This window comes from Cavia porcellus, unplaced genomic scaffold (genome assembly GCF_034190915.1).
Source record: "Cavia porcellus strain 051 isolate PalLab524CR breed Dunkin Hartley unplaced genomic scaffold, mCavPor4.1 scaffold_10, whole genome shotgun sequence".
In the NCBI taxonomy this organism is placed as follows: Eukaryota; Metazoa; Chordata; class Mammalia; order Rodentia; family Caviidae; genus Cavia; species Cavia porcellus.
In genome coordinates, this window is record NW_026947493.1 from 9910363 (window position 1) to 9927310 (window position 16948).

The 16948-nt window shown below is 40.3% G+C and overlaps 2 long non-coding RNA genes across 2 annotated transcripts in view; both read left to right on the top strand.

The window, feature by feature from the left end:
- LOC134477758 (uncharacterized) overlaps positions 1–5336 on the top strand; it is a 70443-nt gene extending 65107 nt beyond the window's left edge. Inside the window, exon 3 of the long non-coding RNA XR_010049953.1 lies at positions 4596–5336. This is a non-coding gene — a long non-coding RNA (uncharacterized LOC134477758). The remainder of the gene's footprint in view (positions 1–4595) is intronic.
- An 8027-nt stretch (positions 5337–13363) lies between these two features.
- Positions 13364–16948, top strand: part of LOC134477831 (uncharacterized) — a 66998-nt gene continuing 63413 nt past the window's right edge. Inside the window, exon 1 of the long non-coding RNA XR_010050068.1 lies at positions 13364–15429. This is a non-coding gene — a long non-coding RNA (uncharacterized LOC134477831). The remainder of the gene's footprint in view (positions 15430–16948) is intronic.

The following is a 16948-nucleotide window of genomic DNA, read 5'->3' on the forward strand; positions in this document are numbered from 1 at the left end:
GTTAGAGGACTGTAATTCCATTGAGAGACTCTAGATCTTAAAATTAATTTAATGCTTATGAAAGCTATAAGACTAACAGTCAGAAAGAAGGGTGCTTTTTTCTCCTGATGTCTTGGCACCTCTGTACCCAAGAGTGCAACCAAAACTTTCTCCAAAGCTTGTGCAGCTGATTTCTGCTTGGGCTATGTGGACCTAGACAAGTGCTAGTTGATGAGTGGAGTCTTTTGGAAGGGTCTTAAGTCTTCCAAACCTACCTTTAGGGCCTCAGTTTTTCCAGTCACAAAGTGGGCATGAAAATAGCACAGCTTCCCTTACAAAGTTAAACGTAGAGGGAAGACTTGTGAGAAGTTTTATGAGGCACTCCTGTGTCATGTTGTTATTTAGAGTTGTGTGAATCTGTTCACTCCACTTTCTTCTCCAAAAAGAAGGAGATATAACTTGGTCATTTCTGTGACTGAATGTGCTTTCTTGCTTTTAGCCAGTTAATTCAGAGATCCTCTGCTGTGTTCCAAACTGCAAGATACAGACTGAAGTCCACTTCAAAGAGAGGGCAGCTTAGGTGCTGTTGGCTCATGTGTCATGAAGGTGATGTGCCGGGAGTTTTGGAGGTAGGGTTGAGGTGCACACAGGCAAGGCTGGGTTCTGGCAGGGAGAGGCCTGAGCTGGGTTTGGTAGAACACAAGATTAGCAACAATTAGGTGAGGGCAGAGATTACAGCTGTGATTGGTACAGTTATTTTGGTTAAGTCTTGAAGGAACAGTTCAGTAGCAAAGCCAGTAAGATAGTTTCTGCAAAGACCCCACAAATCAAGGTAAGGAGAGAGGGTGAAGGTGAGGGGGCCATGTGCCTGGATGTAGGGCACTGTTTCCTAAAGAAAAATGGAATGGATGGAATACATAGCCATGTTTCTATTTATTATTGAAAATTCCCTCTCAGAATCCCCTGGAGACTGTGGATCCTGGTGTGGATTACCTGCAGTCTAATCTGAGACCTGTAGGTGGAGGTAGATGTGTTCACCTGTTGCAGTGATGCATGAAGCATTAGAGAATTATTTTTAACTTAAAGTCTTGTAGTTTGTGTTTTCATGCCAATTACCTCCTTATTATCTCTGCAAAGTTATTTAATTTTTTGGTGACTGTTAGTATTGATTCCTTTAAATTAAAATGAATTGATGATTAGGGATCATGTCTTTTACTTTTTTGTGTCCTGGGTAGTACTGAATTTAGTGTTGTGCATGTGGGATTTCTATAGCTAACTTCTGATTTCAAGAATTAATTACACAGCCATCCTTGCTCTCACCTTACCTGTGATCAACAATTTTGCAAATGTGCTGATGGTTTTAGAGAGCCAGTATCATATCAGGTAGATGCATCTGCATAAAACTTTTCTCATTGTTTGTAAAATGCCTTATTGCAATGGTTTTCATCTTGGCTGCACAATGGTGCATTTAAAATTTCTGATTTCAAGCCTTATCCAAGATCAACTAATTAAGAATCTCTGGAAACTACTGGAAAGGGAAAAGGAGTGTCACCAAAATCTGGGAGGCTGGCAAAGGTGCCTCTGCAGAGCAAGTAGTTAATTCTTAAAAGAGTTTTGAGATGCTCAGATCTCTGGAGATAACATGGTTGGTTGGTGCTCTGAACTTTGGGAGGGCACAGTCAATCATGCAGATGGGAAGGCTTGTTTGGTGCCCCTGCAGCCATAAAGGCAAGGCTAGTTGGTATTCAGATGGCGGGGGGGATTGGGCTCAATCTCATGATTGCTACTAGTGCTGCTCAAGGGTGTCATCAGGCTGATGCCATGAAAGCCACAAGAATTAGAAAATTGGAACCATAGATTTCCTTTGCTGCTCAGTGATGGTGTAGCTGGAAACAAGAGAGCTGAGTCTCTGAATCTTTTCTTCTAGTTATAGATAGGAGAAAACAGTAAGCTACTTGGTAATGTAATATTGAAATATGGTACAAAGTTTGGATACATGATAGAAGGATGAAAGAATGGATCCAGATCTGATAAGCCATGGACAGTGACTTAGTCCCTTTCCTCATCACTGGGACAAATACCTGCTGCCTACAATTTAAAGAGGAGAGGTTTATTTTGGCTCACAGTTACAGTCAGTGATCGGCTAGCTCCAGGGCAGAAAAAGCATTGTGGAGGAAAAGCTGTTCACACAGCGGCTGTCAGTAAGCAGGGAGGGGAGGAAGGAGTTGAGGAGGGAGATGCATCTTTCCATGTCAGGACCCCAGTTGACTCTCCATCTAGCCAGCCTCACCTCCTAACAGTACATTTAGCTCTGAACTTGTCCACAGGTAAGTGCAGTGCTCCTATGATTAAATCACTTTCCAAAAGCTGAACCTCCGAGCACCTATGATTTAAACCACAGCAGACAATGACCAGCATGACCAGTCAGTAAATGGTAAGACTGAGGCTGGATCTCAGGCAGGCTTGCTTCAGGGGCCACATAACCTTTATACTTTGCTGAAGCTCATGGCTGTGACTTGAATGTTAGAATTCACTATTCGTTGTTTTTGTTTCTTCTTCTTTTTTTTTTTTTTTTAATCGGTACAGGGGATCGAACTCACGACTGCCTGCTTGCAAGGCAGGCGTTTATGCCGCTGAGCTAAATCTCCAGCCCCTAGAATTTACTATTCATTGTGATGCTGTTTGGAGCTGAGGCCTTTTGGGAAGTGAGTGTCATGAGGGCTCTGCTGTCATGAAAGGATTAATGCTTCATAAAGGATCTCAAGCATAACTTGCTTCTGTACTTTCTGCTAGGGGTGGACACAGTGTTTCTCTCTTCTGATACTGGAGGTAGACAACAAAGTGCCATCTTGGAGGAAGAAAGTAGATTTCACCAGACACTAATCTTCTGGATCCTTGATGATTTATTAGCTTTTCCTTCCTTCCTTCCTTCCTTCCTTCCTTCCTTCCTTCCTTCCTTCCTCCCTCCCTCCCTTCTTTCCTTCCTTCCTTCCTTCCTTCCTTCCTTCCTTCCTTCCTTCCTCCCTTCTTTCCTTCCTTCCTCCCTCCCTTCTTTCCTTCCTCCCTCCCTCCCTCCCTTCTTTCCTTCCTTCCTTCCTTCCTCCCTTCTTTCCTTCCTTCCTTCCTTCCTTCCTTCCTTCCTTCCTTCCTTCCTTCCTTTCTTCTTTTCTCTCTCTCTCTCTCTCTCTCTCTCTCTCTCTCTTTCCTTCTTTCTTTCTTTTTATATCAGAGATTGAACTCATGACCTTGCGCTTGCTAGGCAGGTGCTTGTGCTGCTGAGTTAAACCCCTGGCTGATTTATTATTTCTAAATCATCCAGTTGTTGGTATTTTGTTACAGCAGCACTGATGGACCAAGACACTTATCTCTCCTGTGGGCAAGTACTCACCAAGCCTTTTTTTTGTTTTTCCCAGGAGCTAAGAGAGACAGAGAGAAAATAGTATCTGTTGGGCGGGGGGCACCCACTGCTCTCTGGGTGGGATAAAACACTGGAGAGAGGGTGTTATAGTACTGGCAGGAAAGGAGTGAGGAACAAGTTCCTTCTTTGACAGTGCTACTGAAGAGGGGTCAGCACATTTAAAGGTTCTCCAACTGGAAATACAGAGAATGGATGAGCTTAGGGAGGCCTCTAGTGGGTGGGAACCTCTTTTGTATGGGCCAAAGAGACTCATTATAGAACATCTGCTCGGAGTCAGTAGAAGATACAGTTGCTTTTGAAAAAATTAAAAACCAAGGCAGTGGGGGTGGTAGGGTGCATAGGAATGAATGTCTTGGTAGGACTGATGGAGAGACCTCTAACTGCACCACTGAGGTGCACCATGAGATGCATGGGGAAACCCAGGAAAGGGCTATTCTCTAACAGGAAAGAAATGCTTTTAACCAATGAAGAAGACAGCTAGCTGCCACAGCATCTGTAAAAGGAATAGAAGAAGCAACAGCACAGGGAATAGGGAAGCACAGGAAAGAAAGAGCAGATAATATTACCTACAGGAGATCAGAGCAGCAGTGCTACTGCCATAAGCCAGGGGAAAAACTCTAGAGTTGAACAGAAATAAGGGTTACCTCAGTAACCCAAATGGGGCTGTTTCATAACTAAAAGTGACTTAAAGCCTGTGAAATTAGGCTGAGGTGTCATTAAGGATTCCACATATTTGTAGAGAACTTGTTTGGCAGAGCACAATTGGTGGTAGTTACTAGAAAGATAAAATAATTCATGTTTATACCTTGATAAGTTCAAACTTCTCAATCCATCCAGCCATGGTTTATAACACTTATAAATCCAGGGGCCCATCTGGCTCAGTCCGGAAGCCACATCTTGTTCAAGAATCACATTTTCAAAGCCAAAGGTAATTAGGAATTCTCTATTTGAATTTTGGGAATCTGTGATAGGCTCTGAATACACAGTCCACAGCAGAGCTTCTCAGTCAACCCTCACATGTTGGAGTTGTCCCAGCTCCTCTCTCTTCAGATCAGTTAGGAATTCTTGTATCTTCAACACACAATACTGCTTCTCTCCTATTTCTATATCCCTCTTACCAGCTTTTTGTCATTAACATTTGTTTTCGCTTTTTTCCTTCTCTTTTTCCCCCCATTCTCGCATTTCTGCATCTAAAAAGTCCAGAGAACCGTGGGAAGAAAGCGAACTCTCCAAGGTGGGTGCTGCAGAGAGGCCAGTGCTGGACATGAGGAGAGGACAGAAGGGGAATTCTCTGTCAGATAAGTGATGCTGTCGGAGTGGAAGCTGGAACGGCCACACAGCTTCAAACATGGCTAATTTTTGTTTAACATCAATGAAAAAAAGCCAAAATTTTCTGTTACTTACAGTTTACAAAAGTATTTTATGTACCATACCTCAACTGATTTCCAAAACCCTGCAAATGTAATTACGCCCATTACAAAGGTAAGAAAAGTTGGGTCTGAGAGGCTAAAACAGTTTGCAGAGCAGAACCTCAGAATTTGAACCCAGAACTCCTGATAAGGTCCAGAGCTTTTTCTCTTCTCCCACATTCTCTCCAATGTATATTTTATTCTCTTTCTGCTGCTGTTCTCTTTATATCTTTCTCCTCTGCTATTTTGGAACGGCTGGTAGTTTCCTTCCTCATTTGAAACCACAAGGTTCTTACTGACCAAGAAGCAAAAGACTAAAATATTTCATTTATTCTTTTTCTTTGATATGACAGAAGATGAAGAACTTTTAGAGACACTTCAAATCCATTTTCCTCAGAATAGCATTTCTATTTGGTCTGCAGATTAACATCATGACTCATAATCTGGTATGGCTGGGATTTAAGAAGCCAAATTTGGTAGTAAATTCTCAGCCACAAAAACATACAAATTATGGAGCTGCTGTCATTGTTCAGAATGTTTTAAATGCTTCTTTTGGAATGTTTCCCACAGCTAGTTTGTTAGCCGTATAAGATAATCCATTTAAGTTTTTTACTTATGTTGTTTTTGAACACAGAGATTATTAGTTTAGTATGATTTTTTTCTATTTCTGAAATGAAATTTATTTCTAACGGACAAATATTTGATGGTAAAGACAAATACCTATCTGTTTATCTATTTATTTATCTGTCATCTATCTATCTAAAACACACATGACTGAGAGTGGTTAGATGTAGAGATTCGGGAATATTACTTTGTAGTCATGTGACATTAAGCAATGACTCAGAAAGGCCTAAGCTCAAAGATGCTCTGTGACATGGAGCAAGTAATTGTTTAATGACTGCTGAGTGGGTGGGAGGCCAGGGTGGAGGATAGCAGCTGTAAACTCCTGGCTCAGTAAGTGGGGTAAAGTAGCGTCTGTAATGGAAACTGATGATTGCAGTTGTGATTAGAACCTGGGAATGAAGAATATGGAAGCTGGGTACAGAGCCCATCAAGAGGATCTGAGGGGATCTGATGGGATTGGCCGATCCTTTGGTCACTGTGATCATTAGGACAGCCTTGACTATTTTCACTAAGAAGAGTTTACCTCAGCACACATCTGAAAAGAAATTTTTATGTTTTTGACTTCAATTGAAGAACAGGTGAGTGGATTTTTGGGTTGACATTGCTGACTTCTGATTGGGAAATGCCATTTTATAGGCCACAAAAGGTCCTGAAGAGGTTATGATTAAACTCACTTGTAACAGAATGAAATAGAACTGTTTATTTTTCTTATATGTACAGTTTTCTTCTAGGTCTTTGATTTTTCTGAATCCTTTTTTAAAAGCAGAGCATTCCATTTGTTCTGTTAATCCATGTTTGTTTCTGTTGGGCCACTCTCTCCTCAGCCTCTGCCTAAATCTGATTGGTGGACTCATCCCTGAGTTTGACAACTGTATTCATTTCCCTCTTTGTTGTGAAGCCAAGAAAGACCCTTCCCTTAAATCTGTTCTCTTTGAGGAAGGACAAGATAACATGAACCAGGGGAGTAGAGAGAGGGTGGGTCTCTGAAGTGACCCCATCCTTTCTGTGGGCAGCATTAACTGTGGTGCCACACCAGAGAAAGGCAGACCTAAAAGTCATGGAAGCACTCAACGAGATGAGTGTCCTTTGAGGACCATATTGTTAGTTTCATTACATGTAAATAGAGTATTTTAGTATTTGTGAACTCTGTTAAAAATCATCCAGTTTTATATTGCAATAGATTATGTGTTAATCAACAGTGTACACAGTTGTCCTTAAGGCATAATGGATGTATTAGTTTCCCATGGCTGGTGTAACAAATTAACACAAACTTGGTGGCTTATAACAAAATAATTTATTCTTTCATAGTACTGAAGGCCGGAAGTCTAAAAGTTTGGTGGCCTGGTCTGTCTCCAGCCTCTAGGGGAGAATGGTTTCTCAAGATTCTTATAGCTCCAAGCATTCCTTGGCTCATGGTTACATAATCCTAACCTCTGCCTCTGTCCTTCCCTGGATTTCTCCTTTTCCTCCATGTGGCTCTTCTCCACATCTCATTAAGATATTTACCACTGGCTTAAGGACCACCTAGATAACCCAGGTTGATCTCAAATCCTTCCCTGCATTGGTAAATAATCTTTTTACAACTAATGTTATACTAGGATGAGGATACATCCTGGGGTGGAGTGTACCATGTAACCAATGGAAGTGGGTTTACTGATTTTCTTATGCACTTTAAAATGTCTGATGTTTAGCAAGTATAGCAAGTAAAATTTGTTGTATATGTGGACTAATTCTTACTGAACACTTGGTCTACATTGTATACTTCTTGAAGTCCTTGAGCTTATTTTATCAAAATTCTATGAGGTAGTTCATATTCTTAACTCCATAGCATAAATGAGGAAGCTGAGATTTGGAAAGGTTAATTGTTTTATCCTAGGTCACAGACTTATGTGATAAGCTCTGTGGTAACGTGTGGAAACAAGACTAAGTGCCTTTGTTTTTAATTGAGGCCTTAAACCATTATGATGTGGAATATATAATGCATAGTAAGTATTTTAAAAATTTTAGCTAAAAACCAAAAAATTTTTTCCTTAACCTTTTAAAACTTGCTGGTAAGCAAGTAATGTTAGCGTACATACATTTCTTAGTACGATAACTCAGTGGTTGAACTTTGTTCCAAATTTGTGTTTGAATACTGAAAAGTTCAAGAACTAAACATATTTTCCCCATAATAACAGAAAAATCAGATAATTGGTTTTTAAGGCCCCAAAATTACACTTATAAATTCATTTTTCTAGGACTTTAATATATTTTACAATTTCTTTCTTTAACTCTATTGTGGTCTTCCCCGTTTTCCTCTTACCTTTACTGCTGGTATCACTAGCTTGCTTTGGAGCCAGAGTTATAATATTTTGAGCAAATAAAGTGTAGGGGGAAAAAGAAAAACAATAATGCATATTTTACTGCACTAACATGAGCCCTATGTGAGAGCGGCATTTGGGTGTGAAGCACCACCCTTTGTGCTGTGGTAGGATACAATGTCCTTGGTACAAGTTTTTCAGTGAAGTTCACTGGGCAGAGTTTTTTGAACTTTGCTGTTGGAGTAGTGGGAAGTTTAATCTTGCAGCCATTTAACAAGCGAGGTATCACTGTAACCGTTGTCTACATCCAAAATCCACACTGTATAGCAGAACACTTTGAATGAATTTAACTGAGAATAAAACATATATGTTTGTAGAAAATAATCAGTAGTAGGTTCTAATAGGTCTAAAATTTGGAGAAAGGCAGAAAATGGTTTCCTAAGCAGCACTGATTTCTCCAAATTTTCCTCAATGTAAGTAGCTGTTTGAGAGTTTGTGTAGTGCTAACACAAAATACAACACACCTACAACTGAATATTTCTTTGAAGTCAAGAATATTCAATTATAATTTTCTGGGGGTTTTTGGACTTACCGCAATGTAAGAATTTTGGATTCAGTTTGACATGTGGATTTCCCATAAACAAGGAAAAAAAATAAAAATGCCCTTTGCAGCCTACTGCAGTGGAAACTGCAGTGAATTATGATTCCAGGGAAGAGTTTTCAGCTTGACCTGAGTCATAGACTAATTGGTGGGATTTTGATTTTTGAAGGTTGCTTTGTTTCTGAGCCTCAGTTTTCTTATTTAAAATGGGTTGGAGCCATGGTTCTGGTTTTCCTTTGGTCTGTGATGATTTGGTCAGTGAAGCTTTGAACTTTCTCAGAAAACATCCATATCCAATTTGATATCCAGTAAGATTCACACGCTCCCTGCTGCCCCTTCATGAATCCTCTACTTGTTTTGTGGACCTCATTCAGGAACCTTGGGCTTGACCATCTCTAGAGTCCCATCTATCTCCAATATCCTAGGATTTCTTCAATATTTGCATTACCTTAACATTTGAGAAAGAACTGTATGTAATTTGTGAGAGGAAAATCATTCAGTAAACAGAATCAAGGAAGTCTGTGTGGGAAATAACACAAAAGCACCTATTTTACTGCAGAGAAAAATGTATACATTTTGAAAGTGCTCTCAGAATTTGAAGTCCCTGTGAAAGTTTTTCAGTAATTACTTTGGCACATATTGAAAGTTTTGACTTTTGAAAGATGTTGACTTTTGAGTTTTCATAAAATTGCATTTTCCATCTGATGCCAGGGAGGCAGTGCTGCTTTTGTCACAGCCAGAATCCAAGTGAAATGGCTGCTGGCAGTTCCAAGGAGTCAGCAAAAGTTCACGGAGCACGTGGGTGATGCCCTGTGCACAAAGAAGCTGTGCTGTTCTTCCAGGGTGGCTTTGTGTGGTGCTCGGTTGGCACTAGGGGAGATGCCCAAGAGATAAGATTTCCACCACTATATGACATTGTTGGTGCTTGTGTGTCAAAAAAGTAACACTTCTGTGACCTAGTTTTTCTATTCTAGGTCTGTTTTGAAGTTTGTGTTACCCAAGGTCCAAGTTGCTACAAAATAACTTAGCTTTGTGGCGCTTGGTTAGGTGGGGATGGTTGCTGGCGCTCTGGCACCTGTCGACCTGCGCGTCAAGAAGGAATCTCTGATGGTATTTGTCCTCAGTCACCTGTTGGAGACAAATGACCACCACGTGAGAGATCAGGCTCTCAGAGCTGGGTTTATGTATGTGTTTTCCTGTAAGACCTCAGAGGATTAGTGTAATAATCATTTTTGTTATCCTTGTTTGAATATCAGGATATAAACTTGTGTCTGCACACATGGATGTGCAAGACATTCAGAGTGATAAGGGGAAGCCAAGTAGTACAAGGGCCAGTGGCTGGAAAGAACTCAAACTCTTATCTCTTTCATTGTTCTTGAGCAGCGCTGTCCATGTACCTTTCTGTGGTGATGGAATGTTCTTTATCTGCATTTCCACTAGGGTAGCCACTAGCCACATGTGGCTGTCCAGGACTTGAAATGTGACTAGCATGATGGAAAATAGAATTTAAAATGTATTTAATTTTAATTGATTAAAATTAAAATTTAAATAGATACATGTGACTAATGGCTACTGTACTGGACAATGAAGCTCTGAATGGTCCCTTCTGATTTCATTTTCATAGAATAGTCTCCAAATATGAGACACTGTGTCTTATATCACTGTCATCTTTTTGATAGGCAAACCTAATGATCAGCTTAGAATAAAACAGCCTTATTAGCTTGTCTGTGTAAATAAAGATGTGCTCCATGACTGCCTGCTCATAGCTTTGTTTCTCAGTCATATTTATGCCCTTCTATGGCACACGTGTCACACACACACATCAGTGCACTTTCCTAATGGGTGGTCTGTGTCTCTTTCATGTCTCTGTAATTTTATATACCTGCCAAACCCTCTTTTTTCTACCCTTAGAGTTTTTTTTTTATTGTTCTTATTCCATTCACTTCGAAATATCATTACCATTGCAAACAAGGAAAATGTGTTTATCAGAAACTGCAAACTCCTTTAGGGCCTCATAGGATTAATCACGGTTATAAAGTTTTATTAAACACAATTTTTGTTTAATGACAAGCTCCACCAGTCCTTCCCATTCCAAACCAATCCTGTCCTAAGGGTGAATTGCGCTTAGCAGATTGTTTTCAACAGACTCTTCAAGACAATCCCTATTACTTTGTCATGCACAGAGATATTTTTCTTCCTGGATAATTTGAACTTCCTTAAAAATCACATCTGTTTCATACTTTATTTATTTGTAATTTAAATCCTTAAATTGAATCTTTCATTACTAACATCTGGGCTTGAAATGCAGCCCACTTGAAAAAATACAAATTTTATTTTATTTGTGGTTACCCCCCTTCACTCGGTAGCATGGGTACAAACATTCTCTGGCCAGAGGCAAAACAGCCGGGTATCTTAAAGCTGTGATGCTGTACCACGTGTAATGTGGCTCACTTGATTGTCCCTGAAGTGACTGGCAATTTGCCCAGAATTAGACTGAATGCACGTAATAAGCTGTAGAATTTCTACAATATTGACAATTAGATATCTCTATACAGCAGCAGCTGTGTATTGTTCTCATAGTATGGTCCCCTCAAAGCACCTCCTAAAAAGAAAAAAAAAAACCTGGCAGAAGGTTGCAGGCAGCAGAAAGGTAATATACATTGTATGAAATATCTCAAATTCAGATTAATAGGGATGTTTCTATTAGTACAGTTTTCTGCAATGGAAATCATGGTTGAAACAGACTGCTTTGGAACAGGAGTTTATAACACCACATCTGTATCAGGTAATTGCTATATTTTTTAGTGTATTTCAGAGGGAGATACCTTTTCTCATTTCCATTCATTTGAATGGGAGGGAACTGTATCACTGGCGCTTCTGGGGCATTTCAAATCTCTGAGAATAAGCAGTTCTGACCTTGTGGACATGGCGATGTGCTCTTACCCTTATGAAATGGCTTTGGTCATTTAAAATAACTTTCACTATCCCCGGAGTGGAAATTAGCCCCAAGAAATCATCCTGTTTGTGGACAGTTTTGATGCAAAAGAGCTTGGCTCCTCATTTACCATTTTTGCACTCCTAATACCCACAGAACCATTCGATTAACATGGAAATATCTCTCTGTTTCACCATTTTTAATAGTATTTCTCTACCAGCTCATTTATTCAATGATTATAGAAAAGAAGGAAACACGAAGGAATTACACTGATGGTTTCTCACTGTCCAGAAGCCATTGCCCACAGTCCTAGAATTTGGATATTACTTTAAACCACATGTTTGAAGTTTGCATTATGAATGGCTAGTCTTTGATATTTTGCCCAGTGGATCTGGGGCAGGCAGTTGTTGTCTGGCGCCAGACTCGGCAAACTTTGAGTTTTGTTGTTTGTCTCCATGCAATAGAAATGAACATTTTAAAATAAAGCTGCTGTTTTTAGAAAACAGCATAAAACTTCGGGAACAATAGGATGTCGTGTTTTCTATTACAGATCTTAATTTATCAAACTAATTACCAACAAAATGTTGCTAAATTGCTGATAATCTTGAGACTGATTAATTCAGCAAGAAGGCATTGTTGGGTTCTTTAAAGGTTAGCAGTAGCATTTGGATAGTAAAGTAGGATAGGATTCTTTCTCACCTCAGATTATACTGTATCCGTCTTTTAGAAAGCTTCACATTATTAAGAATGTGTTTGCTTTTGGCCCAACATGTGTATTTTGTAAATTAGAGGAGAAAAAGAGAAACCAAATTTCTTATTAGCTAAGAGCTTACTTAAAACTTGTACTTTCCTTCTTGCAATCCAGTTTATGAGTAAAATTTTGCCATTCTTCCTTCCAATTTATTCATATTTATACTTCTAGTCCTTTACTTTTCCTAGGTACAATTTTTAATGATTTCTTATTAATAAATGCCCTCATTTAATATTGAGAAAGAGGAGGAGATGAGCTGGGAATCCCTTTTAGGAATCAAAAATTCTGAATTCTCTAGCTTTGGTTTTGCTCCTTACAGGCTGGGTGGCTTTAGGCTAGTTCATGCTTCTCTGGGCATCAATTTCCCCAAACCTGGCTTTTCAGTCCCCCCCCCCAGTCAGCAGAACTTCATTGCCTAAAAAATCAGTAAAACGTACCAGGGGCCCTGGGTTGGTCTGGGTGATGGCCATTTCACTTTCTCAGGTGTGAGAGAGGCTCTTTCTTGGTGCCCACATTCGCCTGCTCCCCCCCTGTTTTTGCCTGCAGCTGAATCAGTGCCTAATGAGGTCAGGTCATGATGTGTAGTCCTGAGAACTGAGGACAGGCTGAGATGGCATGAAATGATATCACTTGGGTCTTTCTATTGCCAGCAGCATAGCATGCAGTCCCCGTGGTGCCTAGTGTACTCTAATAAAGGAGGTTAAAGAGCCAGTACATTAATTGACTCCCATCCTAAATCCCTTTTATAACCTGTGTTATCAGCATAAGTACAAGTGTGTTGTAGTAAGGAATATCATTATGAAACAGATTTCCTGAGAGAGGAATTAGCAGGCTGGGGTGGACATCCTTGCCATAATGAACACACTTCCATGTTTATGAATACAGTTATAGATGTACTCTTAACAATTATGGTGGGGGAAAAAAAGCTTCATTGGATATCTCATGCCTAGCAGACCATTTTCCTGGACCAGTTGTTGAAGGGTTAATTTGCAGTTTACTATTGAATAACACAAAATGAGCTGTAAATAATGTAATGATATGTATTGTTAAGCTACATATACTATACCAGGTGCTAGTACACCCACTCTTCACTTAGATATAATCTGGGGCAGTCAACAAACACAGATGTATTTTAACAAAGAGAGAGAAAAAGATAAAGACAGAGCGAACAAGAAAAAAAATTAAAACATATGTAAGATAATTTAACCAAGATAGAGATCCAGGTAAAACTTGGCCTGTTTTTTCTCCCCCTCCTCAGAGTAGCTTCCCTGTACTGGGTGAAACACAACAGCATTCTGGCTTGTTTTTGGAACTTTACATGAGCCAAACACGTGGGAAACACCTTGACAGGGCTTTTGTATAACTACAAGGAAACTGATAATCCTAAATAAATTACACAGGAAAAATATGAATCTTTGAATACTAGTAATTATAATGGTTATTTTTCACTTTTGTAGCACCTGCAAATGATGTATATATAACAAAGCTTCAAAAAGCTCTAATTAACTTTTTATTTTTTTCCATTTACTGGCTTTAACCAGTTTGCATTAATTGGCAATTTATATCTATATATTTTTACCAAATATTTCTATTACTTTTGAGTAGCTGGAAATCACACATTATTGAATTTATTTCCACTGAGTTTGTTTTCAGTTTTTGTCAGTCACTTGCACTAAACTTCTCGCTCTCTGCCTCACTCAATCCAGGGGGTGTGGAATGAAGTACAAATTTCCCTGTTACTCTTCTGGTGGAAGTGTCCTGCCCTGGCCTTTGTGGTGTAGTTACATGATTTCTTCCTAATTGTGCCAGTCAGAATTCCTACCTACTCCTACCAAATGTGCAAGGGCTCTATTTGGAAGACCTTCAGGCTCAGCTTTTTGACAGATCTCTCTGGGCTATTTGCTGTATGAGATTAGTCTCACCATCAGGAAGCTTTAGAGCTTAGGGGAAGTCAGACCCAGATGAAGCAGAGCTCTGAGGGTGTCTTAAAATGGACACCCAATAAAAACCTTTGAAACGGCAATCCTGATTATCTGAAATTACCGCTTGCTGCCACTTTGGGTGGCAATACCAGGGAATGAAGGAGTCTGAAATTGACCGGGGCCTGGGAAGCACTATGGTATTTGCCTCAGAAGGTCTAGAGGGCAAACAGAAGCAACCTATGCTTTAGTTTTCTTTCTTTTATCTTTTTTCCCTCCTGATTTTGTTTGATTCTCACACTGTCTACACAGTAGTTGATGTACGTGAAAGGTCTGGCAGGATGTGGAATCTCTCTCTTACTAGGGAAGAAGAATGGTTAGCTTCCAGAGACTGGACTAGGGGCTTGGGAAGAGCAGAGCATGTTTACCTCCAAAAATCTCAGTAGGAGGAATCAGACCAGAGTTGTATGTGTTCTTCTCCCCTCCCTCCCTCTCTGCCTCCCTCCTTTCCTTCCTTCCTTCTTTCCTCCCTTCCTATCTGCTTTTTAAAAGAATTTAAAAAACATTTAAGAATTTTTCAAAAGAACATGTAGCTGCTCCGCAGGTAGGAAGTGGAAGCTGGTGAAGGTTCTGGCTGGCGATGAGAGCCTGTCAGACTCTGTCATGGCCCATTTCTCTGACTGACCATGGGCCTAGGCCTGAGTGAACGCCGCCTGAGAGTAAGACGCAGGCCTCTCAGGATGCAGAGGCAAGATGGCTGCCACAGCCATCTGCAGAACATCAAAGGCTGCTGCCTGATGGTGCTCAGTCTGCCAAAGCGTCTAAAGGGTTTGGCGCCTGACTAGAAATCGGATGCAAACTGTCCATCTGCCGCATGGCACTGGTGACAGCTGATTCTTTTGCAGTCTGCAAGATGAACCCAACCCAAGCCAATCGCTCCTGTCCCTGATTGTACAAGGTTGATCCGACCCATTTCATTAGCCAGACACATGAGATACAGTATGTGGTTTTTCATTTTACCATGTACGTGACACTATAAATTCTAGTGCTGGGGATGAGCTGAGAAACCAAAGGGGACACACTGCTGCTTCTGTGGAGAAAGCATATTGGCAATGTTCAAAGCATATTGGGGCATAACAGTAGCCTAAAAACCCCAATATGGACTAGGACAGCTGACCAGCTGTCCTGACTGACATTTTTAACATGTTTCAAGGGTGTCCCTACAGGACATAAAAACTAACTATTCATCTGTGTACCTCTTTTTTGTCCCACCCTGCCCTGGCTTCAACTAAATGTGTGCTTCATGGAAAGTCAGAGCATAACTATCAGCTCCGGTGACAAAGGAAAGCTGTGCATGCTCGGCCTGTGGCCTACCTGCCCGGAAATGCTCGGGCTCCGCTGGGAATGAACGACTGCTGGCAGCCACTGGAATGGATGAAAACGGACCCCAGAAGTGAACATGTGCAGCTCTCCTGCAAGCAGTCCCTCTGTAGGTAAGGAAGGCTTTCTGGAACCGGAAACTGTGTCCTTTACTGCGACACTCTGGCAGTTCGGTGTCCTGTGGTAAATTCAGTTTTGCTCTTGGCTGACCTGGATTGGGCTGCAGCAGTTGGAAAGCTGGGCATCCTGCAAGCGATTCCATGGTAAAAACAAGAGGGTGTGAGAGAAAGAGAGATTTTAATTTTAGTGAAGAGGGGCAGGTTTATGATTCCCATTTTTAAAATCATGGGCTTGTTACTATGGGAGAATAAACTGGATTTTAAAAGGGTGAAAATCATAAGGAAAAAGGTGTGATTTTAATATTTGGGTTCACAATTGTTATGGTTAGTTTCTAAACTCTTACCATATGGTATATTTAACCAGAAGTGATTCTTAAAATCTTTTTTTTTTTTTTTCTTTGGTACTGGGGATCAAACTCACTACCTTTCCCTTCCAAGCAGGCGCTTGTGCTGCCAACCTAAATCCCCACCCCGGTTCTTGAAATCTTAAGATTTCTTTTTCTTTCTTTTTTTTTTCTTCTGTATCGAGAATTGAACTTGAGACTTTATAGTTGCCAGGTAGGTGCTGTACCACCGAGCTACATCCTTGGCCCAGATTTCATGTTTATAAAGATTGTTTTTCTTGACTTAAAATTGAATAGAGGTTAATTTCTTTGTTTTGAACCCTAGAAGGCTACATCACAGATAGCGACAGTATCTTCATTTCTTTGAGAGTAAAACAAGCATATAACTTCCCACTGGATATCATGGTCAGACTGTGTCCTAACACTAAGCTAACTTCCTACCTGGATGCATCTGATCATTAGGTCTGTACATTTACTGGGCTGATGGTCAGAACTTAAAGGTTTTGAAGCTCCAACTTTCTTTAAGTGCATCTGAAACATGCTTGTCATGTCTAACTCAAGCACTCATGTGGTACAGTTAGGCTTGTCCTAGAGACTCATGGATGTATCTGAGAGCTAGAATGGGAATCCAGAAAGATGGTAGCCAAGATTCTTATGTTATGCTGTTATGATGAAGAAAAAGATGAAAGAACATGTCCAAAGAAATCCAGGAACTGGCATGTAATTGATTTGGTCCTAGAAACCAAGTTTCTGGACTCTCAATCCTGTGTTGAACCAGGTTGGCTGAACAACTGGACTTCTCCTTGTTAAAGACAAACCTATATGCATGGATCACATTTTCTTTGGTTCAAAGAAGAAAAGGAAAAAATAATACTTTTAGATGAAGTTAGAGATTGAAAATTAAAATTTCCAAAATGTTTTTAACCAAGAGGAGCTATGCAATGAGTGAAAAGATTTTCTCAATTCAGCTTTATCCAGCTGCTAAGTGCAAGGCTAATTCAAAGGAGGTTTTACCTGAGGAAACCCTGAGATTTGTCAGTTGTGTTGTGAAACGGCGTAAGTTACAGAGCTTTCTATACAAGCAGAAGTTGAGAGGCAGACCCTGAAGGCAGGTGTGCTGTCTCTGCCAGAGTCCGGTAGACACTGTTTCTGATGGGAGCTGCTGGGTT